Source organism: Lissotriton helveticus, chromosome 3_1 (genome assembly GCF_964261635.1).
Source record: "Lissotriton helveticus chromosome 3_1, aLisHel1.1, whole genome shotgun sequence".
NCBI classification, from domain to species: domain Eukaryota; kingdom Metazoa; phylum Chordata; class Amphibia; order Caudata; family Salamandridae; genus Lissotriton; species Lissotriton helveticus.
The window spans coordinates 836,104,982-836,132,192 of record NC_136061.1 but is presented as its reverse complement, the minus strand read 5'-3'; positions in this window follow the sequence as shown (position 1 = coordinate 836,132,192).

Sequence of the window (27,211 nt, the reverse complement as noted above, 5' to 3'; positions counted from 1 at the left end):
CCGAGAAAGCTGCATGCTCATTGGCTGTCAACACTTCTAACCAGGAAGTGTTGGCATCCATCTTGGGTCTTAGTAGACTGAGGCACAAGAAAGCAGAAAAACAAACGTGTAGAACACAAAAAGGGGGCAGGGTAGAAACACCCTGACCCCTTAGGACTGCTCAGGTGGTCCCACTAGGATATTAATATATTTAAACGTTATCCGCTAATAGAATTAGCATTAAAAAAACTTTGAAATTCACTGAAAAAAACATAGGTTTCAGGCCTTATATAGTTAGGAATTAGCATTTAAAAAACCTTTGAAATTCACTGAAAAAACCATAAGTTTCAGGCCTTATATAGTTAGGAATTAGCATTTAAAAAGCCTTGCGAATTCACTGAAAAAACCATAGGTTTCAGGCCTTATATAGTTAGGAATTAGCATTTAAAAAACCTTTGAAATTCACTGAAAAAACCATAGGTTTCAGGCCTTATATAGTTAGGAATTAGCATTTAAAAAAACCTTGCAAATTCACTGAAAAAACCATAGGTTTCAGGCCTTATATAGTTAGGAATTGGCATTTAAAAAAACCTTGCAAATTCACTGAAAAAAACATAGGTTTCAGGCCTTATATAGTTAGGAATTAGTATTTAAAAACTTTTGAAATTCACTGAAAAAACCATAGGTTTCAGGAGTTATATAGTTAGGAATTAGCTTTTACAAAACCTTTGAAATTCACTCAAAAAACTATAAGTTTTAGTGGTGTTATAGTTAGCTGGACATTTTACTCATACAAAACCATTGAAATTGCTCCTATATAGTTAGTTGTACTAACTATATTTTGCGCACCCGCAATCCACTGCTGATGATGTCACATATTAGATAATTCATGACATGGTCAGTGACATCACTGATGACATCCCAAATGACATCACTGATGACATCACTGATGACATCATCCAGTGAATGTGGTTTGCTTCTTCATTTAAATATGCATTATATATATAGCAATTTGCATTGAAGAATGAGTGGATATATATAAATAAATATTTGGATGGAGGATTTAGTAGCAGTGTAATTGACTGTTTACTTGACCAATTTATAATGTCTCACTAAATATAGTGGATAGTGACTAAACTGTGTGAATATCTGTATCACTTTGTCAGTTGTTGTGTAAACTGATTCTACAGTTGGTTACTAGCTATGTGAAAGTCTATATTAGTTATTGATTAGTTAACTGAGTATTTGTATGGGAGTGTGAAAGTGTGTTTGGTTCGGTGAGGGGTGTGTGACTGTCCAAAGATGTGTGAATAGTTGATTCAGTAGATATATGAAGTTAAAACTACATGTTCTAACAGTTTGGGTGAGGGAATCTCTTTATGGGTGTGGTGATGAGCAAATATATTTCTTAAAGGTACAGGTCCAACAAACTAGAAAAATAAAAGGCAGTGTATGTGTCAGTTGTTGTATATAAATAAGTATACATAAGACACAATGATTGTGTGAGTGACTGTATGGATAACTGTATACTTGTAATAATGATTTTATAATTCACTAAGTATGACTTATTATCTAAATGAATAGAAGAAGTGGTGTTTGTATAAGTGTTTTGCTAAGTAAATATGTAAGTATGATCCATTGTTTGCATAAGTGAGTAGGATGACTTCATATGTGAATAGGATGCGTGCTGTTGTTTAATGTCGATATAGATGTATAAGTATTTTTGATAGTGTTCTATTGTTCATTGACAGCATGTATGAGTGAATCCATAGGTAGGTGATTAGATGTGTGTATACATCTATAAATCACTGAGTGGGTTTTTAGATACTTGTATTGCTGTGACAATGGATTTAAATATGATACTCTGTATTTTACAAAGAGTGATGAAAAATTGCAATAGTGTATGAAAAGGTGTATGTGATTGTCACGTGGATAATGTCATCAGTGATGTCATCAGTGATGTCATTTGAGATGTCATCAGTGATGTCACTGACCATGTCATGAATGATCTAATATGTGACATCATCAGCAGTGGATTGCGGGTGCGCGAAATATAGTTAGTACAACTAACTATATAGGAGCAATTTCAATGGTTTTGTATGAGTAAAATGTCCAGCTAACTATAACACCACTAAAACTTATAGTTTTTTGAGTGAATTTCAAAGGTTTTGTAAAAGCTAATTCCTAACTATATAACTCCTGAAACCTATGGTTTTTTCAGTGAATTTCAAAGGTTTTTTAAATGCTAATTCCTAACTATATTAGGCCTGAAACCTATGGTTTTTCAGTGAATTTGCAAGGTTTTTTAAATGGCAATTCCTAACTATATAAGGCCTGAAACCTATGTTTTTTTCAGTGAATTTCAAAGGTTTTTTAAATGCTAATTCCTAACTATATAAGGCCTGAAATCTATGGTTTTTTCAGTGAATATATATATATATATATATATATAGATAGATATATATATATATATATATATATATATCTATATATATATATATATATATATATATACATATATATATCCTCCGACTTGCCTTCAATAGTGCTTCTGTGCACTGACAGGTTTGCAGACTACGTATAACGCCAAGCCAGTCTTCGGTTTTTCAAAAACAGTTTATTTCATTGTGGTGCAAGCCATCAGACGCGTTTCGGACTTAACGTCCTTGCTCACTGATGGGGAGTGTATGGGCAGCCGTCATTATATGCAAATTACACATTCAAAAAATTGTGCGCCAATTGTTGGAGCCTAGTAACAACATAAACATAGGACTGTGCTGTCACACATGGCCCATTATATGATACTCATCTGTGCGCCATCTTGGAACATGTTAGTAAACTGTATCACATAGTGTCAGGTTTCAGCTCTTGATTTTAACACATAATTAGTTTGCAATACGTGTACTTTTCTTTTCAAGAACCAAACAAATGTGTCATTCATGTTAAGAAATTCATTCAAAAATGCTTTATACGTTGCTCAAATGCCAAAATCAATTATGAATTCCCAACATGTCATGAATTGTACATTGCTTTCAACATAAGGTATTGATGTGAGACAATCTGTTCCAATCAAGCAAACATAACCTAAAATTTTGATGACTCAAATAGTGTGGTTTAAACGGTATGGTGCATTGGGGTATATTCCATTAACTGTACAAATACCTTAATTTGTTTTTTCAAAAAATGAATGTAAAAACCCCTCAATGCTACAGTACAACCATGTCCATCTTGTCGTATCGATTACCCAAGTTAGTGTTTCATTGTGTAATTGTTAATTGTCCAAAAAAAACTAACAAGAAAATATCACTATGAGATATCCACATAAGAATCATCATTAATAACAAAATTGGCTCGAGTAATGCGCTGTCATATTACTATAATGGCGGTGCTCGCAAGTGAATAGGTGCAATGTCACGGTCTCGTCAACATTATTGAGACCCTGAAAAATTAGTGCATAGTGCTCATAATGTGCATATAAATAGTGTATCAATTAAAAAATTGTTTTTATATATATATATATATATATATATATTACCTACTGGCGGTCGCCAGTAGGTATATATAGTTAGGATTTTTTCTCTATGGGATTTTTGAAAATTCTATGTCTAATAACTTTGGCGTTTGTGGACGGAATTGGCTGAAATTTTCAGGAAAATTGAACATTTTGTTTCTGAGCAGCCCCTGAAAATTGAGGGGGGGTTTGTCAAGGGGGGGGCGAGAAAAAAGGGGGGTCCCAAAACGCGTTTTTCCCATGTTAATTTCCATAGGGCGGTTGGCCTCACTTTTAGCCCGAACGGCTGAATGGATTTGCACGAAACTTGGCAAAATTGTAGGGACTGTTAGCCCGATGTGCCTTTGCTAGGTCTCAATATATGTGCTCCAGTGGATTTTGAGAAATTAACGTTCAAAAAAAGATATATATCTGTGACAGCGTCCCGGGTAGCGCTCCGGTTCGCGTACTTTACGCGTAACGGAACTTCGAGAAGCGAAGCTGATTGGCTCTCCGGTGTCTGTCAACATTCTAAACAGTCCGGAGCGGCTGCCATCTTGTCTCTCGGTAGGATCGAGAGACAAGAGGTGGCCAAAACAAAGGGGGAAATGACCATAAGGGGGCATAGTAGATCCTCCCTGACCCCCTAGGTTTGATGTGGAGGCTTTAAAAGGGCCCCGCGGGGCCAAAAAAAAACGTTTTTTTTCGTGGGGTGCGCCCGGTACGCGTAACGGAAAGCGGACTGGGGAGCGTACTACAAGGAAACAAGAATGATTGACTTTTAACTTATTGTATGTTTATAGACTTTTTTTTTTTCTGATGAGTGACGTCTCGGCCTATCTCCACGGGATGCAGTCCCTACCATCTCGGCGTTTAAGCCCAGGGGGACCGGTAGTGTGGGAGAGATAACGTCTGTTAACGTTCGATTCGAAGGAAATCAGGAAGTGTTGAAAAACATTGTCTGCGCCATCTTGCCTTTTTTCAAATGCCACACTTTTGTCGTGCACGGCAGCCATTTTAGATGCCTTGACCAGACCCACTCTCTGCACGCTGTCGATCCTTAGCATGGCTCCCCACCCTCGCAAGCATCTCCCCCAGGCACGGGTCACCCCCACTCTCTGTGTTATGCATGGGCAATAAACCTCCCCCCATCTGCGCTGCTCTTCCTTGAGAATCACACCCTGTGCCCGCCCGACACCTCCCTTTCGCCCTATTCACTACCGCACCCTCTGACACTCCTCTTCCTCTGTGTCCGATTGTCCAGGCCGGTCCCAGGCTATCACCTAGCCTTGCAGATGTAGTTTATGGCCCCAGCTGTAAAGAATCACCCCTCTTCAAAGGAGTTACAGTAGATCAAGGCCCCCACCCGATGAGATCCGTCACACCACACGCGTTCCTACTATGTGAAAACCATCCTGTATTGTGATTGGGGAGGGGACCGAGCCTGAAGCGGAAGATTCCAGGGATGCCTCTTTGTACATCAAAGTTTTTACAATTATGTGTCACATTAAAAATATATAGCACTCCAACAAAGTAGTAGGATTATAAAACTTTAATAACTTATAAATATATACAACGCAACAAAAACAGTAAATACATTTAAAAAAAAATTTGAAAAAAGAAGCAACAATGGTCAGTAGCTGTGTTTTGTGCGAATAGTCCCAAGGCAGCACAACATGCTGAGTTCTGGACGGCACCCAGGTGATGTTACCTGGGTGCCGCACTGGTTTTTGGTATCCTACAATGCAGCTCCGAAAAACGGCGTGGGGCGTCCCGGGGGGTGCGGGGGGAGGCCTCGTCAGTAGCGGTCCGTTGTGCGAATAGTCCCAAGGCAGCAGAACGCGCTGAGATGTGGATGGCACCCAGGTGATGTCCAGTAAGTTGCCGCACTGGTTTTGATATCCTACAATGCTGCTCCGAATAACGGCGTGGGGCGCCCCGGGGGGGGGGGGGGGGGGTGAGGCGGCGTGAACGGGCCTCCCCAGGTGGAGGCTCGTCTGCTGTAGTGGGGCACCCCTTTACCGTTTCAGTTGCCATTCCGCCCGCTTTTGGTACACTGTGCCAAAATCCGCCATTCAGCTGAGTTGCGCCCACTCTTGCGGTGCAGCGATAGGCGGCTGCCACAGGACTCTCAAAATGGCGGCAGGCTCTTTCCTTTTTGGGCGTGGTCCACTGAAATGGCCCTGGGACACCTTGGAACTCGGACGCTTGTCTGCTAGGTCTTGGACCCCATTCTCGAAAGCGTCCCCTCAGCCTTGAAGATTCTACAAAAGTCTTGGGGGCCCCCGACTCCTGCAGGCTTCCGGTGGGGAGCGGCTGCCATGATTGCTCGCGGAATGACCACGACGGAGCCACGAGATGGTGGTGCTTTCATGCTGACGCCAGCTTCAGTCTGAAACATCCAGAAACAAGGTGGGGCTTTCATCGTTTGGGAAAAAAAAATGTTTTAATCCAATGAAAAGTGTTATTTTTAGGTCATATGATCAAGCCTTCCATCATTAGGAAACCAAAAGTAAAATGAACCAATGAAAAGTTTTATAAACAAGTCACATGACCTGTTATGCGGCATAGGGCTATAAAAAAAATGTAGAAAATCCGTTGGCACGTGAGGCGGCGTCAGTAGCGGACCGATGTGCGAATAGGCCGAAGGCAGCACAACGCGCCAGGATCCGGATGGCACCGAGGTGGTGTCCAGCAAGTTGCTGCACTGGTGTGGCCATCCTACAATGCTGCGCCGAAAGTCGGCGTGGGGCGCCCCGTTGGCCTGTGAGTTCGCGTCAGTCAGTGGGGGCTGTTTGAGGATCTGACTGCATTGGAAAGCAATGTGATGCTGTGCGTCGCCCCCAAGATGGAGGTTCCTCGGCTGCAGTGGGGCGCCCCTTGGTGTTTCACTCGCTATGCAGCTGAGTTGCGTGCGCACTTGCGGCGAATAGGCCGAAGGCAGCACAACGCGCCGAGATCTGGATGGCACCGAGGTGGTGTCCAGCAAGTTGCCGCACTGGTGTGGCCATCCTACAATGCTGCGCCGAAAGTCGGCGTGGGGTGCCCCGAATCCGTTGGCACGTGAGGCGGCGTCAGTAGCGGACCGATGTGCGAATAGGCCGAAGGCAGCACAACACGCCAAGATCCGGATGGCACCGAGGTGGTGTCCAGCAAGTTGCTGCACTGGTGTGGCCATCCTACAATGCTGCGCCGAAAGTCGGCGTGGGGCGCCCCGTTGGCCTGTGAGTTCGCGTCAGTCAGTGGGGGCTGTTTGAGGATCTGACTCCATTGGAAAGCAATGTGATGCTGTGCGTCGCCCCCAAGATGGAGGTTCCTCGGCTGCAGTGGGGCGCCCCTTGGTGTTTCACTCGCTATGCAGCTAAGTTGCGTGCGCACTTGCGGCGAATAGGCCGAAGGCAGCACAACGCGCCGAGATCTGGATGGCACCGAGGTGGTGTCCAGCAAGTTGCCGCACTGGTGTGGCCATCCTACAATGCTGCGCCGAAAGTCGGCGTGGGGTGCCCCGTTGGCCTGTGAGGTGGCGTCAGTAGCGGACCGATGTGTGAATAAGCCGGAACCAGCACAAGGCGCCAAGATCCGGATGGCACCGAGGTGGTGTCATAGTTGAGAGTTCTGAGCAGCGCTTGTAACACTGTCTGAAGCTTATTTGCACCTGCTGCAGCTTCACTATTGCCCTGGTGTGGCCTAAGATCGCCCATGACATAGGCGGCCGCCTCCCGGGGTCCGGCGGAACTTTTTTCCTTTTCCTTGGTGCATCTTGTCCCACAATCCGTTTGACCTGAAGACACGACCAGGTCCCTGAATGTGTGCAGGGGGACGCTATTGATTGAATCAAAATGGCGGCTTCACACAAAGCTGACTCAAGCGTTGCTGCTGATGCTATACAGACAAAAACTGGTTTTCAGTTTGTACATTCTTCAGGATTTTTCCATCCAAGGCTGGTTGAGAGTTTGTAGAACAATGGATTCAGATTTTCAACATACTACTCTTCAACATTCTTCCTAAATGTAACAATGTGAGAGTCACTAGGAGAACGGCGTAGTGAGGGCCACAAACGGCTGTTTATCTTTCCTTTCAAAATGCTGCCAACAATATTTTCGGAATGGAAGACACCACAAGGCGCTGAGATTCGGTTGGCACCGAGGTGGTGTCCAGCAAGTTGCCGCACTGGTGTGGCCATACTACAATGCTGCGCCGAAAGTCGGCGTGGGGTGCCCGAAGGGGGGGGAGGGAGGCGGCGCAAACGAGCCTCTCCCGCTTCTCCATGTGGAGGCACGTCATCTGCAGTGGGGCTCCGAGATCCGGATGGCACCGAGGTGGTGTCTAGCAAGTTGCCGCACTGGTGTGGCCATCCTACAATGCTGCGCCGAAAGACGGCGTGGGGTGCCCGAAGGGGGGGGGGAGGCGGCGCAAACGAGCCTCTCCCGCCTCTCCAGGTTGAGGCACTTCATCTGCAGTGGAGCGCCGTCTAGCTGAGTTTCGCCCGCTCTTGCTGCTACAGCGACAGGCGGCTGCAACAGGACTCTCAAAATGGCGGCCTGTTCTTTGGATTTGGGCCTGGTCCACTAAAATGGCCCTGGGACACCTTAGAACTCGGACGCTCGAATTTTTTTTCCTTTCCTCTACATGCAAAAAAGGAAAATGCCCGGTACGTTACCTGCCTCATCTGCCTCGATGTACTCTCCAGAAGAACCAAAAAAAAATATAGTTATGGTAATTATACCATGCATCGTCATATGGAGAGGTGGCACCGATTAATTATAGTGCTGCACAAAAGAGAGATTTGGAGGACAACCCCCGACCTGCCAGTACATTCACCAAAGAAGTGGCAATGACAGCATGAGCGGCAAGGGAAACGGTCCCAAATATTCAGAAGAACTTTGGAAAGATTAAAATGACATGTTTAGATTGTGGCAAATTAATTTCATGTGGACAGATGAGTGTTACTCTAATAAATACAGCATATGAACATCATCATAGTCGATGGTTGGTGGAGACATTTTGACTATATCCTGGACCTGCCCGTCCTCGCCCAAAATGGCGCCGGAATAAATGGGACTCGTAACTCCTTGTTGTGTACTGGTTGCACAACCTTGATATCACGAGATACGTATGCAGTTTTGAAGCACATGGCGGGCGGGGACGAGAATTGATTGAATATTTCGACATCCCTATTGATATTAAGTTCTGATGTGTTATTGATTACTGTACTATTGAAAGTTCGAATTAACGTCACCCATGGTACTTGCCCGCAAATGTATATCTAGATAATTTTATTGTAACTGGCCCTGTCGTATTTTAATTATAAAATGTACATCCACCGATTCCGCAACTGTTAGACACCTTAGTTCTTGCAACCTAATGGCCCGCCCGTCACGTTCCTCTACAGTGTAAATGTCTCCTCATCATATACGATTACAGTTTGCTCCGTGGCCCGTATTTGTATACTGACATTTTCACAATAAAGGTTTTTAAAAGAAAACATGGTAGTAGTATTTACATTGGTAAAGTTTTTAATAATAGTCACTGTTTTCGAATCAGTAAAAGGAAAGTGAAATAAAGCAGTCCAATTACATGAAGGGTAAAAGGTATAATACGCAGGAACGCAGTAAAGATAAATGGTCAAGGGCTGTTGTGTTTTCTACTCCTGCAACATAAAGTGATCGATAAGAATCTGATATTCAGGCGTATCGGCGACTAAGACAGCAGGCCGAGCCTCTTTTGCTCAACGGCTCCGTCATGGGACGAAGAAACGCCCTTTTTCTCGAAAAAGGAATATATTTTACTTGCAGGACAGTTGTAAATTTTCCGGGAAAGTACATTAGCTTGGAACATTATAACATATATGTTTAAGAAAAAATAATGTTCGAAAGTAATAAAAAGTGTAATTTTTAGGTCATATGACCAAGCCTTTCATCATTAGAATAAGAAAAGTAAAATGAACCAATGAAAAGTTTTATTAACAAGTCACATGACCTGTTATGCTTACGTTACGCGCTGCGCGCCGCGCCCCGGATCGCTTCCGGGAAGCTGCGCTTCGCGCACCGGAGCACTTCCGGATGCACTAACGCGGCGCGTCATATGACGCATTACGCGACAACGCAGGTCCAGAATATAGTCAAAATGTCTCCACCAACCAGCGGTCGGAACACAACCCCTTTCAGCAGGCTAAATAGTTCTGTTAAATGACAACAGAAGGGACAGGCAACAAGAACCATCAGTCACAGAGGGGAGGGCAAGTTCTTCTCTACCGGGTCACGTTGGGGCGGTACCGGAACTGATCGAATTGGTAGTCTACAGTGTTTCTGGATGTTTCAGACTGAGCTGGCGTCAGCATGAGAGCACCACCATCTCGTAGCTCCGTCGTGGCCATTCCACGAGCAATCATGGCAGCCGCTCCCCACCAGAAGCCTGCGGGAGTCGGGGGCCCCCAAGACTTTTGTAGAATCTTCAAGGCTGAGGGGACGCTTTCGAGAATGGAGCCCAAGCCCTAGCAGACAAGCGTCCGAGTTCCAAGGTGTCGCAGGGCCATTTTAGTGGACCACGCCCAAATCTGAAGAGCCGGCCGCCATTTTGAGAGTCCTGTGGCAGCCGCCTATCGCTGCACCGCAAGAGCGGGAGCAACTCAACTACATGGTGAGCGAGACGCTGTAGTCGCAAGAGCGGGCGGTAAACAGCTGAATAGCGGAAGGGGCACAGTGTAGCAAAAGCGGGCGGAATGGCAAGTGAAACGGTAAAGGGGCGCCCCACTACAGCGTGTCTTTAGGTCAAACGGATTGTGGGACAAGGTCAAGAATGGAAGAGTCACCAAAAGGCAAAAAGTTCCGCTTGACCCCGGGAGCCGGCCACCTATGTCGGGGGCGATCTCAGGCCACACCAGGGCAACACGACTTGGGGAGGGGGCCGGAGCCAAGCGCCCCTTCCGAGTCCGCGCCATCACACCGTCCCTCGGGGGCCTCCGTCAAGCGGTTCAGGGAGGCACCGCATCACATTGTTTTCAAATGCAGTCACGTCCTCAAACAGCCCCCACTTACATTGAGAATAGTGAAGCTGTAGCAGGTGCAAATAAGCTTCAGACAGTCTAACAAGCACTCCTCAAAACTTTGAACTATCAGAGTGCATGAGTTTCATGCTCGATCGATTGAGCTAGCCGGATCGGGCAACAAAAAGTATAAAATAGTTATGTAAATAGTTATTTAATAAAATGTTTTACCCTGTTACTTTGCTGGTGTGTTGTATATTTTTGTAATATTTGCATAGAGTTTATCGTTATTTTGGGCGGGGTGGGTGGCGGAGCCGAGCTGTCTTGCAGCCATCATGGTGTGGAGCTCAGTTCATCTCACTAGTTTCGTATTTCTCATGAGGGGTTGTTCCTAATGTTTCTATTTTAGCGAGGTCAAAAAGAGATCCCATTAGTGGCCTACTGATTTTGCTTGATTCCTTTTGTTTTTTTACACGATTTTTCACTATCTGCAAAGACTAAACAGAGTATTGCTACTCTGTGCTTGTTTGTAAATAGAGAATGAACCAAAGAGAACCAATTCTAAAACAGTAAATGCTTGGATAACAATCAATCAAATGGAGAGAGAAGCAGGCACGACGGATTACAACGGGGGCAAAGGCCTGCGTTAACTACCCTTCACTATCTGCAAAGAGAGAGTACTCCTAATAGAAATGAGGGGGGGGGGCAGCATTCAAAGCAGATTAGTGTGCATAAACACGAAAATATTTGTACTTACCACGTACTTGACATTCGACAGCTTTTGATATTTGCTATTAAAAAACCATTGAAATTCACTGAAAAAACCATAGGTTAGAGACCATATATAGTTAGGAATTAGCATTTACAAAACCTTGAAAATTCACTGAAAAAATCATAGGTTATAGACCATATATAGTTAGGGATTAGCATTTACAAAACCTTATTTTACTCGCACAAAACCATTGAAATTCGCATATATAGTTAGTTGCGCTAACTATATATCGCGCACCCGCAATCCACTGCTGATGATGTCACATATTACATCATTCATGACATGGTCAGTGACATCACTGATGACATCACTGATGACATCTCAAATGACATCACTGATGACATCTCATTTGACATCATTCTTGTGCTAATACGATGAACCTCTTCAGACTCTAATATAACCTTAGATACACTCAGTGTATACAGACACTCACACACTGTCACTCATCCATGGAGTTACTCACACACCTAGTCAGTCATGCAAAGAAACAATCTCACCTCCATTTCCTCAACTATACAGTTATACACACCTTACTTATTCAAACATATACTAACACATATTTACTCTCTTATACAATCCCTGATACAAGTTCACAATGATCCATACAGCCACTCACACATTCAGTGGCTCTCATGCACAGTTATTTATATATGCCAACTCTCACATGTACTGTGTTTTACATATGTACTTACTATGACATGTAGCATTGAGATATCCATTCACTCATCAATACACTCATGCACACAGTCAACCGCCCATGTAGATGTTTCCACATGCACTCTTGAACTCATACACCTAGTGAATCAACTGCTCACACATCTATGCACAGAGTCACACACCTACCAGCCACCCCCACACAAACTCAATCTCCCATACAAATACTTGGGCAACCAATCAATAACACATATAGCCTCTCGTATAGCTAATGATCAACACATGCAGCAGTTTACATCACAACAGACATACTGATGCACACATTCAGACAGTTTAGTCACTAAACCATGCATTTAGTACGACACATTTATTCACTCACTCATACAGTCAGTCACGCACCTACTAAATCCTTCATCCAGACACTTATACATCCACTCATTCTTCAATATATCAAACATATTTAAACTTTACAGAAACACACAGTCACTGGATGATGTCATCAGTGATGTCATCAGTGATGTCATCAGTGATGTCATCAGTGATGTCATTTGAGATGTCATCAGTGATGTCATCAGTGATGTCACTGACCATGTCATGAATGATGTAATATGTGACATCATCAGCAGTGGATTGCGGGTGCGCGATATATAGTTAGCGCAACTAACTATATATGCGAATTTCAATGGTTTTGTGCGAGTAAAATAAGGTTTTGTAAATGCTAATCCCTAACTATATATGGTCTATAACCTATGGTTTTTTCAGTGAATATATATATATATATATATATATATATATATATATATATATATATATATATATATATATATATATATATATATATATACATGCACGCTCCGTTTCACACCAAGGAAAACGAGTCACTCATCTCAGCGGGTGCTTTAAACCGCGTTGGTGTCCGCGGTAGAATACAGAAGCTCCAGATTGTCCCAAAAGATTCCCAGCCGGGTTATTCAGAACAAATAAGCACTCCCAAGCGTGACAGTTGCTTTAAGCAGGGGTTGGTTTTATTTTCGCTAGACGCGTTTCTGGAGATAGCACTCCCTTCGTCAGTATTTCTTACAAAGCGAACAACAACTGAGTCCTTATCTATGTTTACCCATGAATCATGGACACAAACGACGGACCAAGCACAGGCGCCCTTTGCGCGCCATATTGAAATGTGTAAATACATCAAACAATTAAACATTGCTTTTAACAAATGTCACACCACATTTAAAGCCGTGTATCGGCAAATTCATCATCCCTGTTTTCACCCGCATGATTTCAAAGCAGACTAATAAATAATGTCTGTGTTGCGGTACCAAGATGATTGTTTGTCAATCGGTCCATCACTCTATTCATCATTGATGGACAGACATTTCAAATTCGTGCGTAAAATAAAATTGCACAAGTTTCATAAGGTAAAACCTACGGCTCTAGAAGCTAAGCATCTGAGACAGAATAAAAAGGACACAGACCTCCTAACTGTCAACGATCTTACTGCCTGTGAGGTATTAAACAATTTGAGACTGGAATGTAACATGGAAACGGAAGCAACAGAGAACACGCTTACTCAAAGACTGGCCAATGTTGATGTTGAACAAACTGCACCCAAAAGCAAATTCAAGTTGGCTTCTAAATTTGTTCCGCAAAATGCAGTAGATTCGATTGATATCTTCTCCGACATAGTCACCAGGGATCTGATGACTATGAGAACTACTCAAGATAAACGGAAAACTAGATTTAACACTACCAAGGAGCAACAACAAGCCATCAAGTCCATCATGGACGATGAGACTATAGTGTGCAAACCCTCCGACAAAGGAGGCAACATTGTTATCATGTCCAGAAGTAAATATGTGGCAGAGGCCATGCGGCAGTTACAAGATGTTTCCTGTTATGGAATAATAAAGAAAGCAGAATATTTGTCCAGCATGAACGACCTCTATGTTTTACTTAAAAAATGGCATGACAAACAGATGCTTGATGTGGATGAATATCTTTTCCTCAAAACCATCAATCCTGTGTTACCTTGTTTTTACCACCTTCCTAAGGTCCACAAGGATATCAAGGATCCTCCTGGGAGACCTATAATCTCCTCAATAGGAGGATTAACGGAGAATCTCTCGAAATTTCTAGACCACCATTTATTTAGTTCTGTATTGTCTCTGAAATCATATGTCAGGGACACCTCAGACTTCATAGAGAAGGTGGAACATTTGAACTGGCAACCAACATACACGTTGATTACCCTGGACATAACGAGTTTGTATACTTGTATAGAGCATGACCAGGGTCTCCGTGCTATTGAGTACTTTCTCAATAAGAGAGAATTGAAATTTGCGATGCATAACAAGATGCTATTAGAGCTAACAGCATTCTGTTTACGCAATAACATTTTTCTGTTTCAGAATGTCATCTACCGGCAGTTGACTGGTACGGCGATGGGTTCCTGCTTCGCCCCCAGCTACGCAAATTTATTTGTGGGCTGGTGGGAGGAGCAGGTAGCCTGGGCCCCCAGACTGTCCACCTGGAGTTCAAAGGTGGTACTATGGAGCAGGTATATTGACGACCTGTTCCTGGTATGGGATGGTACTATTGAGGAAGCAAAACAATATATTGATGTACTCAATGATAATGAATTCCATCTAAAATTCACTGGTGACATCAACAGAGAAAGGGTTAATTATCTGGACCTGGAGGTGAGCATCAGGGATGGGCACATCTGTACCAATCTGTACCGGAAACCGACTGCTGGGAACAGCGTCTTACACGCGTCCAGTAGCCATCCAGGCAAATTGATTAACAACATCCCATATGGGGAACTCTTGCGGTTAAAACGCAATTGTAGCCAGGATGCATTCTTTGAGGAAGCTGCCAGCGAATGTGTGGAGAGATTTGAGACAAGAGGGTACAGTCCCCATGTTCTAAAAGAAACCCTAAAAAAAGTCAGAAATGTTCCCCGTTCAAGTCTTTTTAATAAGAAACCAGTCTCTACAATGGAGGGTAAATTTCGCATGATTACTTCCTATTCTGCGGATTCCCATAAATTGCGTGAGACATTGGCTAAACATTGGCATATCTTAAAATCGGATCCAATTATTGGACCTGACATGCCTAATGTACCATTATTAACATACAGGAAGGCAAGATCACTACGTGACCAAGTGGTCCACAGTTTTTTAAGACCTATCGAGAAACGACAAGGCACACTAAAGGAAGCCCAGGGCTTCTTCCCGTGTGGGAAGTGCAAGGCCTGCTCCGCAAGCAAGAGAACCTTGAGTTATGAAGTCCCAGGTCATAGCGGAGGGAAAAGAATCAACAAGTTTATGTCTTGTCATTCTGACCATGCGGTCTATTGCCTGGTATGTCCCTGCATGCTCAAGTATGTGGGAAGTACCATCAATCCCGTTAAATTGAGGATTTTGGAACACATGCGGGCAATAGCCAATAAAGACTTCACCTATCCTGTGGCACGCCACTTCTCGATCAAACACAATAGTGATAGGAACCTACTGAGGTACTTCTGCCTGGACAGAGTAGAAGCAAATCCCAGAGGGGGGGATCGATTACTTGCCTTAAGAAGACTTGAGTCACGTTACATTATAGACTTAGAGACAAAGGCACCGAAGGGTCTGAACATGGGGGAAGAACTGGCCTCACATTTGGGTTGACAATCATATGGAAAGGAAACAGTGTAATGAATTTGAAAATATTAATTGATGTAATGAAGACTGATTCAATATGTGATGGGTTTTATGAGATATTAGGTTGAGGTTCTGGGTATATGATGCCGCTATCATTAACTACTGTTAATATTTGTACAGTACATTGCTTAGCACTTAGTTCCACCATAAGTGGGCAGTCCTTTTGGGCTGCCAAGGCCGATCCACGGCGAGATTTTTCAAATGTCTGTCCATCAATGATGAATAGAGTGATGGACCGATTGACAAACAATCATCTTGGTACCGCAACACAGACATTATTTATTAGTCTGCTTTGAAATCATGCGGGTGAAAACAGGGTTGATGAATTTGCCGATACACGGCTTTAAATGTGGTGTGACATTTGTTAAAAGCAATGTTTAATTGTTTGATGTATTTACACATTTCAATATGGCGCGCAAAGGGCGCCTGTGCTTGGTCCGTCGTTTGTGTCCATGATTCATGGGTAAACATAGATAAGGACTCAGTTGTTGTTCGCTTTGTAAGAAATACTGACGAAGGGAGTGCTATCTCCAGAAATGCGTCTAGCGAAAATAAAACCAACCCCTGCTTAAAGCAACTGTCACGCTTGGGAGTGCTTATTTGTTCTGAATAACCCGGCTGGGAATCTTTTGGGACAATCTGGAGCTTCTATATATATATATATATATATGTTTTCTCAGGATTGAACTGCCTCCAAAAGGTATCAAGGTTAGTTGGAAATAAAGTATATTTCATCATAGCTGGCACATAAGTACGGAACTATTATTTGTGTAAGGAAGGGAGGAAGGGAGAGTAGCAAACCTCTTCACTCCTGCTGAAAATTATTTTACAGAAAATTCATTTATAAGAAATTGTAAAGGTCTTCTCCCATGTTCAAACCACCCGGGGTCTTGCTATTTAGAAGTACAATATATTTAGTTTCGAGCTGTCTCAGGCGTTTTTCAACGTCTCCCCCTTTTTTGTTGGGGGTCACAGCATCGATAACAAAATATTTCAGATGGTTCAAATTTTGATTGTGTACATTCTGAAAATGCCGAGCTACTGGGTAGCTTTGATCGGCATTGGCTATGGCCCTTAGGTGCTGTAGGATGCGCAGATGAATGGGTAATTTCGTGCTGCTATATATATATATATTCACTGAAAAAAACATAGGTTTCAGGCACGTTATAGTTAGAAATTAGCATTTAAAAAACCTTGGAAATTCAATGAAAAACCCATAGATTTCAGAGACAAAATAGTTAGAAATTGGTGCATCTTTGCACGGGGGTGTAACCGTACTAAGATGCTTCCTGTTACCTGTGCCCATGATGAAGGTGACTGCCGAAATGCGTCTTGTTTTGTTTGCTGCAAGAGTTCTAATACAGTTTTCATGAACTCATCCCCCACGAGTGCATCACTTTGTGCGTATTGGACACAGGTAATACGAAGCGTTTATTTATATATATATTCACTGAAAAAACCATAGGTTATAGACCATATATAGTTAGGAATTAGCATTTAAAAAACCTTATTTTACTCACACAAAACCATTGAAATTCCATATATAGTTAGTTGCACTAACTATATATCGCGCACCTGCAATCCACTGCTGATCATGTCACATATTACATCATTCATGACATGGTCAGTGACATCACTGATGACATCACTGATGACATCTCAAATGACATCACTGATGACATCACTGATGACAACATCCAGTGACTGTATGTTTCTGTAAAGTTAAAATATGTCTTACATATTGAAGAATGAGTGGATGTATAAGTGTCTGGATGAAGGATTTAGTAGGTGCGTGACTGACTGTATGAGTGAGTGATTAAATGTGTCTCACTGAATGCATGGGTTAGTGACTAAACTGTCTTAATTTGTGCATCATTATGTCTGTTGTTCTGTAAACTGCTGCATGTGTTGATCATTAGCTATACGAGAGGCTATATGTGTTATTAATTGGTTGCCCAAGTATTTCTATGGGAGATTGAGTTTGTGTGGGGGTGGCTGGAAGGTGTGTGACTCTATGCATAGATGTGTGAACAGTTTATTCACTAGGTGTATGAGTTCAAGAGTGCATGTGGAAACAGCTACATGGGCAGTTGACTGTGTGCATGAGTGTATTGATGAGTGAATGGATATCTCAATGCTACATGTCATAGTAAGTACATATGTAAAACACAGTACATGTGAGAGTTGGCATACATAAATAACTGTGCATGAGAGCCACCGAATGAGTGAGTGGTTGTATCGATCATTGTGAACTTGTATCAGGGATTGTATAAGAGAGTAAATATGTGTTAGTATATGTTTCAATAAGTAAGGTGTGTTTAACTGTATAGTTGAAGAAATGGAGATGAGATTGTTTCTTTGCATGACTGACTGGGTGTGTGAGTAACTCCATGGATGAGTGGCAGTGTGTGAGTGTCTGTATACACTGAGTGTATCTAAGGTTATATTAGAGTCTGAAGAGGTTTATCGTATTAGCACAAGAATGATGTCAAATGAGATGTCATCAGTGATGTCATCAGTGATGTCATTTGAGATGTCATCAGTGATGTCATCAGTGATGTCACTGACCATGTCATGAATGATGTAATATGTGACATGATCAGCAGTGGATTGCAGGTGCGCGATATATAGTTAGTGCAACTAACTATATATGGAATTTCAATGGTTTTGTGTGAGTAAAATACGTTTTTTTAAATGCTAATTCCTAACTATATATGGTCTATAACCTATGGTTTTTTCAGTGAATTTTCAAGGTTTTGTAAATGCTAATTCCTAACTATATATGGTCTATAACCTATGTTTTTTTCAGTGAATTTCAATGGTTTTTTAATAGCAAATATCATAAGCTGTCGAATGTCAAGTACGTGGTAAGTGAAAACATTTTCGTGTTTATGCACACTGATCTGCTTTGAATGGTGCCCCCCCCCCCTCATTTCTATTAGGAGTACTCTCTCTTTGCAGATAGTGAAAGGTAGTTAACGCAGGTCTTTGCCCCCATTGTAATCCGTCGTGCCTGCTTCTCTCTCCATTTGATTGATTGTTATCCAAGTATTTACTGTTTTAGAATTAGTTCTCTTTGGTTCATTCTCTATTTACAAACAAACACAGAGTCGCAATACTCTGTTTAGTCTTTGCAGATAACGAAAAATCGTGTAAAAAAAAAAGAAAAGGAATCGAGCAAAATCAATAGGCCACTAATGGGATCTCTTTTTGACCTCGCTAAAATAGAAACATTAGGAACAACCCCTCATGACAAATACAAAACTAGTGAGATGAACTGAACTCCACACAATGATGGCTGCAAAACAGCTCGGCTCCGCCACCCACCCCGCCCAAAATAACGATAAAGAACGGCTGCCATGATTGGTTGCGGAATGACCACGACGGAGCTACGAAATGGTGCTGCTCTCATGCTAACCCCAGCTTCAGTCTGAAACATCCAGAAACACTGTAGACTACCAATTCGATCAGTTCCGGTAGCGCCCCAATGTAACCCGGTAGAGAAGAACTAGCTCTCCCCTCTTTGACTGATGGTTCTTGTTGCCTGTCCCTTCTGTTGTCATTTAACAGAACTATTTAGCCTGCTGAAAGGGGTTGTGTTCCGACCGCTGGTTGGTGGAGACATTTTGACTATATTCTGTACCTGCGTTGTCGCGTAATGCGTCATATGACGCGCCGCGTTAGCGCATCCGGAAGTCATCCGGGGCGCGCAGCGCGTAACGTAAGCATAACAAGTCATGTGACTTGTTAATAAAACTTTTCATTGGTTCATTTTACTTTTCTTATTGTAATGATGAAAGGCTTGGTCATATGACCTAAAAATTACGCTTTTCATTACTTCCGAACATTATTTTTTCTTAAATATATGTTATAATGTTCCAGGCTAATGTACTTTCCCGGAAATTTTACAACTGTCCTGCAAGTAAAATATATTCTTTTTTCGAGAAAAAGAGCGTTTCTTCGTCCCATGACGGAGCCGTTGAGCAAAAGAGGGTCGACCTGCTGTCTTAGTCGCCGATACGCCTGAATATGAGATTCTTATCGATCACTTTATGTTGCAGGAATAGAAAACACAACAGCCCTTGACCATTTATCTTTACTGCGTTCCTTCGTATTATACCTTTTACCCTTCATGTAATTGGTCTGCTTTATTTCACTTGCCTTTTAATGATTCTAAAACAGTCACTATTATTAAAAACTTTACCAATGTATATACTACTACCATGTTTTCTTTTAAAAACCTTTATTGTGAAAATTTCATTATACAAATACGAGCCTATAACCACGTGGGCCTGCCACAGAGCAAACTGTAATCGTATATGATGAATAGACATTTACACTGTAGAGGAACGTAACGGGCGGGCCATTAGGTTGCAAGAACTAAGGTGTCTAACAGTTACGGAATCGGTGGACGTACATTTTATAATTAAAATACGACAGGGCCAGTTACAATAAAATTATCTAGATATACATTTGCGGGCAAGTACCATGGGTGACGTTAATTCGAACTTTCAACAGTACAGTAATCAATAACACATCAGAACTTAATATCAATAGGGATGTCGAAATATTCAATCAATTCTCGTCCCCGCCCGCCATGTGCTTCAAAACTGCATACGTATCTCGTGATTTCAAGGTTCTGCAACCAGTACACAACAAGGAGTTACGAGTCCCATTTATTCCGGCGCCATTTTGGGCGAGGACGGGCAGGTCCAGGATATAGTCAAAATGTCTCTACCAACCATCGACTATGATGATGTTCATATGCTGTATTTATTAGAGTAACACTCATCTGTCCACATGAAATTAATTTGCCACAATCTAAACATGTCATTTTAATCTTTCCAAAGTTCTTCTAAATATTTGGGACCGTTTCCCTTGCCTCTGAAGCTCTCAGTGCCACTTCTTTGATGAATGTACTAGCAGGTCAGGGGTTCTCCTCCAAATCTCTCTTTTATGCAGCACTATAATTAATTGGTGCCACCTCTCCATATGACGATGCATGGTATAGTTACCACAACTATATTTTTTTTCGGTTCCTCTGGAGAGTTCATCGTGGCAGATGAAGCGTGTAACGTACCGGGCATTTACCTTTTTTTGCATGTACAGGAAAGGAAAAAAAATCGAGCGTCCGAGTTCTAAGGTGTCCCAGGGCCATTTTGGTGGACCAGGCCCAAATCCAAAGAACAGCCATCTCACAGGCTAATGGGGCGACCCACGCCGAGTTTCAGCATTGTAGGATGACCACACAAGTACAGCAACTTGCTAGACATCACCTCGGTGCCATACGGATCTCGGCGCCCCACTGCAGATGAAGTGCCTCTCAACTATGAAACCACCACGGTGACATCCGGATCTTGGCGCGTTGTGCTGCCTTCGGCCTATTCGCACATCGGTCCGCTACTGACGCCATCTCACAGGCTAATGGGGCGACCCACGCAGAGTTTCAGCATTGTAGGATGACCACACCAGTACAGCAACTTGCTAGACATCACCTCGGTGCCATCCGGATCTCGGCGCCCCACTGCAGATGAAGTGCCTCTCAACTATGAAACCACCACGGTGACATCCGGATCTTGGCGCGTTGTGCTGCCTTCGGCCTATTCGCACATCGGTCCGCTACTGACGCCATCTCACAGGCTAATGGGGCGACCCACGCCGAGTTTCAGCATTGTAGGATGACCACACCAACTTGCTAGACATCACCTCAGTGCCATCCGAATCTTGGCATCTCAACGCCTAGTGGTATCTTCCATACAAAAAATATTGTTACGCTGCCTTTGGCCCCATTCGCACATCAGTCCGCAACTTAGACATCACCTCGGTGCCATCCGGATCTTGGCATCTCAGCGCCTTGTGGTGTCAGTCAGAAAATATTGTTGCGCTGCCTTTGGCCCCATTCGCACATCGGTCCGCTACTGACGCCATCTCACAGGCCAACGGGGCGCCCCACGCCGACTTTCAACATTGTAGGATGGCCACAGAAGTGCGACAACTTACTAGACACCACCTCGGTGCCATCCGGATCTTGGCGCGTTGTGCTGCCTTCGGCCTATTCGCACATCGGTCCGCTACTGACGCAAACTCACAGGCCAACGGGGCGCCCCACGCCGACTTTCAGCATTGTAGGATGGCCACACCAGTGCTGCAACTTGCTGGACACCACCTCGGTGCCATCCGGATCTTGGCGAGTTGTATTGCCTTCGGCCTATTCGCACATCGGTCCGCTACTGACGCCGCCTCACGTGCCAACGTATTTTCTCCGCATTTTATACCCTATGCCGCATAACAGGTCATGTGACTTGTTTATAAAACTTTTCATTGGTTCATTTTACTTTTGGTTTCCGAATGATGGAAGGCTTGATCATATGACCTAAAAACAACACTTTTCATTGGATGAAAACTTTTTTTTTCCCCCAAACGATGAAAGCCCCACCTTGTTTCTGGATGTTTCAGACTAAACTGGCGTCAGCATGAGAGCACCACCATCTCGTAGCTCCGTCGTGGTCATTCCGCGAGCAATCATGGCAGCCGCTCCCCACCAGAAGCCTGCAGGAGTCGGGGCCCCCAAAACTTTTGATGAATTCTCAAGGCGGAGGGGACGCTTTCGAGAATGGGGTCCAAGACCTAGCAGACAAGCGTCCGATTTCCAAGGTGTCCCAGGGCCATTTCAGTGGACCACGCCCAAAAAGGAAAGAGCCTGCCGCCATTTTGAGAGTCCTGTGGCAGCCGCCTATCGCTGCACCGCAAGAGTGGGCGCAACTCAGCTGAATGGCGGATTTTGACACAGTGGACCAAAAGCGGACGGAATGGCAACTGAAACGGTAAAGGGGCGCCCCACTAAAACAGATGAGACTCCACCTGGAGAGGCCCGTTCACGCCGCCTCCCCCGGGGCGCTCCACGCCGTTATTCGGAGCAGCATTGTAGGATACCAAAACCAGTGCGGCAACTTACTGGACATCACCTTGGTGCCATCGTTCTGCTGCCTTGGAACTATTCGCACAACAGTTTGCTACTGATGACCCACCCCCCGCGACGCCCCACGCCGTTATTTGCTGGGTGGCAACTTACTAGACATCACTTTCGTGTCATCTAGATTTCGGCGCGTTCTGCTGCCTTGGAACTATTCGCACAACAGTTTGCTACTGATGACCCACCCCCCCGCGACGCCCCACGCCGGAAATCTGGACGTTGTGCTGCGTTGGGACTATTCGCACAGCCGACCGCTACTTCGTTGTTTTTCCCTAAAAATGTTTATATGTTATTACTATTTTTGTTTTCTTGTATATATTTATAAATTATTAAAGTTTTATAATCTTACTACTTTGTCGGAGTGCTATATATTTTTAATGTGACACATAATTGTAAAAACTTTGATGTACAAAGAGTCATCCCTGGAATCTTCCGCTTCACGCTCGGTCCCCTCCCCAATCACAATACAGGATGGTTTTCAGATAATAGCAACGCTTCTGCTGTGACGGATCTCATCGAGTGTGGGCCTTGATCTACTATAACTCCTTTGAAGAGGGGTGATTCTTTACAGCTGTGGCCATAAACTACATCTGCAGGGCTAGCTGATAGCCTAGGACCGGCCTGGACAATCGGACACAGAGGAAAAGGAGTGTCAGAGGGTGCGGTAGTGAATAGGGCGAAAGGGAGGTGTCGGGCGGGCACAGGGTGTGATTCTCAGGGAAGAGCAGCGCAGATGGGGGGAGGTTTATTACCCATGCATAAGACAGAGAGCGGGGGTGACCACTGCCTGGGTGAGATGCTTGCGAGGGTGGGGAGCCATGCTAAGGATCGACAGCGTGCACAGAGTGGGTCTGGTCAAGGCATCTAAAATGGCTGCCGTGCACGACAAAAGTGTGGCATTTGAAAAAAGACAAGATGGCGCACACAATGTTTTTCAAAAATTCCTGATTTCCTTCGAATCGAACGTTAACAGACGTTGGGGCATATTACCAAAGTTAAGCGATATTTATCCCTAACGATGCATTGCAAAGATTTTTTTACCGTCAGAAATTATCGCAGATAAACCTTGCTATTATCAAGGTTTATCGCAAATACGATAAAAAACGAGCGCAATGCATTAATATCGCTGAAAACTCCGCGATATTCATGCATTACCGAGCTAATGCTCTTAGCCATGTTATCCACCTCCCATTGGATAACATGGCTAAGAACTGCTTAGGGCAGCTGTTACTTTTTGGAGATATTCGCGCTTATCTCGAATATTTCCAAAAGTTGATAATAGGAGATAGCGATGTGAGCGACTGTTTCCAGTCGCTAACATCTTGGCATGCCCACTTTGCATGTCATTAGTGATAAATATCACTCACATGCAAAGTGGGACCCAAGATGGTCGCTATCTCCTACTAGCCGTCGCTAACTGGTGTTAGCAACAGCTAGGTAATACAGATATAATTTTATCTCCGCGAAGCGGAGCGCTGTTACAGATATATATCTTGTTTTTGAACGTTAATTTCTCAAAATGCACTGAAGCACATATATTGAGACATAGCAAAGGCACATCGGGCTACCAGTCCCTAATATTTTACCAAGTTTCGTGCAAATCCATTCAGCCGTTCGATTATTATTATTATTTTTTTTTTTTGCCCCGCGGGGCCCTTTTAAAACCTCCACATCAAACCTAGGGGGTCAGCGAGGATCTACTATGCCCCCTTATGGTCATTTGCCCCTTCGCTTTGGCCTCCTCTTGTCTCTCGATCCTACCGAGAGACAAGATGGCGGCCGCTACGTACTGTTTGGAATGTTTACAGACACCGGAGAGCCAATCAGCTTCGCTTCGCAAAGCTCCGTAACGCGAAAAGTACGCGAAGCGGTGCGCTGTTACAGATATATATCTTTTTTTGAACGTTAATTTCTCAAAATCCACTGAAGCACATATATTGAGACCTAGCAAAGGCACATCGGGCTACCAGTCCCTACAATTTTGCCAAGTTTCGTGCAAATCCATTCAGCCGTTCGATTATTATTATTATTATTTTTTTTTGCCCCGCGGGGCCCTTTTAAAACCTCCACATCAAACCTAGGGGGTCAGCGAGGATCTACTATGCCCCCTTATAGTTATTTCCCCCTTTGTTTTGACCTCCTCTTGTCTCTCGATCCTACCGAGAGACAAGATGGCGGCCGCTACGGACTGTTTGGAATGTTGACAGACGCCGGAGAACCAATCAGCTTCGCTTCACAAAGCTCCGTTGCGCGAAAAGTCCGCGAACCAGAGCGCTGCCCGGTCCGCTGTTACAGATATATATCTTTTTTTAAACGTTAATTTCTCAAAATCCACTGGAGCACATATATTGAGACCTACAAAAGGCACATCGGGCTACCAGTCCCTACAATTTTGCCAAGTTTCGTGCAAATCCATTCAGCCGTTCGGGCTAAAAGTGAGGCCAACCGCCCTATGGAAAACTCAATGTTAAAAACACGTTTTGGGACCCCCCTTTTTTCTCGGCCCCCACTGGACGAACCCCCCCCCAAATTTTCAAGGGCTGCTCAGAAACAAAATGTGCCATTTTCCTGAAAATTTCAGCCAATTCCGTCCACAAACGCCAAAGTTATTAGACATAGAATTTTCAAAAAACCCATAGAGAAAAAATCCTAACTATATATACCTACTGGCGACCGCCAGTAGGTAATATATACATGCCATTGTAAACTCAGATCCCAATTACCCTGTGGCACGTCATTTCAAGTTGGTGCACAATAACAACCTTAATGACTTACAATATTTTGTTATTGATGCGGTCCCTCCACATAAGAGAGGTGGGGATAGAGAGAAAAGACTTAGACAGTTGGAAAGCAAATATATTTTGAGGTTAAATAGCAAGATTCCTAATGGCCTCAACATGGGGGAAGATCTTAAAAACTTTTTGTAAATATTTTCTTAAAAACTTTTTGTAAATATTTTACTCCATCATATGCATTATCTTAACATATAGATTTTATACCTTTTATATGGTTTTATTCTATCTATGTTGAGGATGGTTTAAGATTGAATTTACTGTTAAAACTCTGTGAAAATGGATACAATGGATGTTTTTCATTACCATATTTTAATAATTGAACTGTGCTGCTATGTTTCTGTAAGTTTTGTTCGATTCCTTGCTGCTAGTCATTGATCACTTTATTCCCCCTAAACTTATAAATTTACTGCCGCACTTTGCACTTTTCTTGCACCATGCACTTTATCACATTTGTGTACATCTTGCTCCAGGTTGTCACCTGGATATATATTGCTCTCTCCCAAATTTTGGGATTATGTTATTTGCATTATAACTTTTGCACTTATAATCTATTTAGGTGGTTTTGATTCCTACATACTGGTTTATCGTCTTGACCCCACTTTATCAGTTTACACTGCTTAGTTATGATGCAGATTACACTGTGGTTGACTTTTGGGCACTTGCCCTTTATTTATCAAACAAACTTATTTTTTCAATTTTTTAATTGAATGTTTGATGTTTTGCATTTTATGCATGAATTTGTACCTTTGTGTATAATGGTTAACCATAACTGATGTTGAAGGATATTTCTTCTATGTTATTTATGTTATGGGAGGAGTCTCGCGACTACCAGTATTTAAACCACTAAAATCTCTGGGTTTTGCCATGTGATCAAGTCCGGGTTTCCCGGACGAAACGCGTCATGTTGCCGTCCCCATCAATGGATTAAAGCACTTCATCTACCTTTAACTCCTCGTTGTGTGGTCTGTACCTGGTTTGTGCCCGTGCGCTGTTTCTGGCACCTCAGGATTGTGGATTCCTATTCATTTGACGAATTGGCCGATTTCGTCTTTCACAGACCCTCTCGCTTTACAGACAGTGGCTGGTTTGCAGTTTTGGCCGCCCTCGCCTTCGGCGATTTTGTTTCTACCCGGAAGGAACATTGCGTGTGCCAGCCCCCCAAGACCCGGAAGTGATCACGGATTTGCGACGCGCCTCGGCTCGCTGGAAGTTTGCTGGTTCCCGTGAGGAATTATTTGATTCGGAGGACTCGAGTTTTTCTTCGCTGGCAGCATCCTAAGGTGAGCCGTTTGACGCTGTTGCTACCGTTGGGATACACGTGGGTTTTGCGAGATTCAGGAGAAAGTTGTTCATATTTTCCAATACGTGGTGAACATTACACGTGGGAAGACTTTTTGAACTAGTGCTAATTTCTACAAACTTTCCGTAATTAAGATGGCGATGGCAGCTGGCATTTTCAGAGATAGGGAGCAAGCAGCAGATGCTCTTTTTTTAAATTTACCGGCAGTCACCACTTTTGGGGGGAAATCTAAGGAGAAAACCATTGAAAGAGACGATGTGAAGTCTAAGCTTAAAAAACTTGAAAAGCTGCTCCGGACGGAGCTTACTAAATGGTGGGAACAAAAGAGCCTTGAGAAATACAAAGAAGCCAAAAGGGTTCCTCGTGGCTTGAGAATTTTACTTGCACCGTCTTTTGAGAACCCCAACCCCCTCATGTTGAAGGAGTGGGCAGCACATACCTTCGATGCATCTATGGGCATAGTATGTATGCTCATTAAATACGCCGAAATCGATAGAGGCGAACTAATGTCCCAGATTGAGAAACTTAACCTCGAATTAAATGCCATGGAACAACA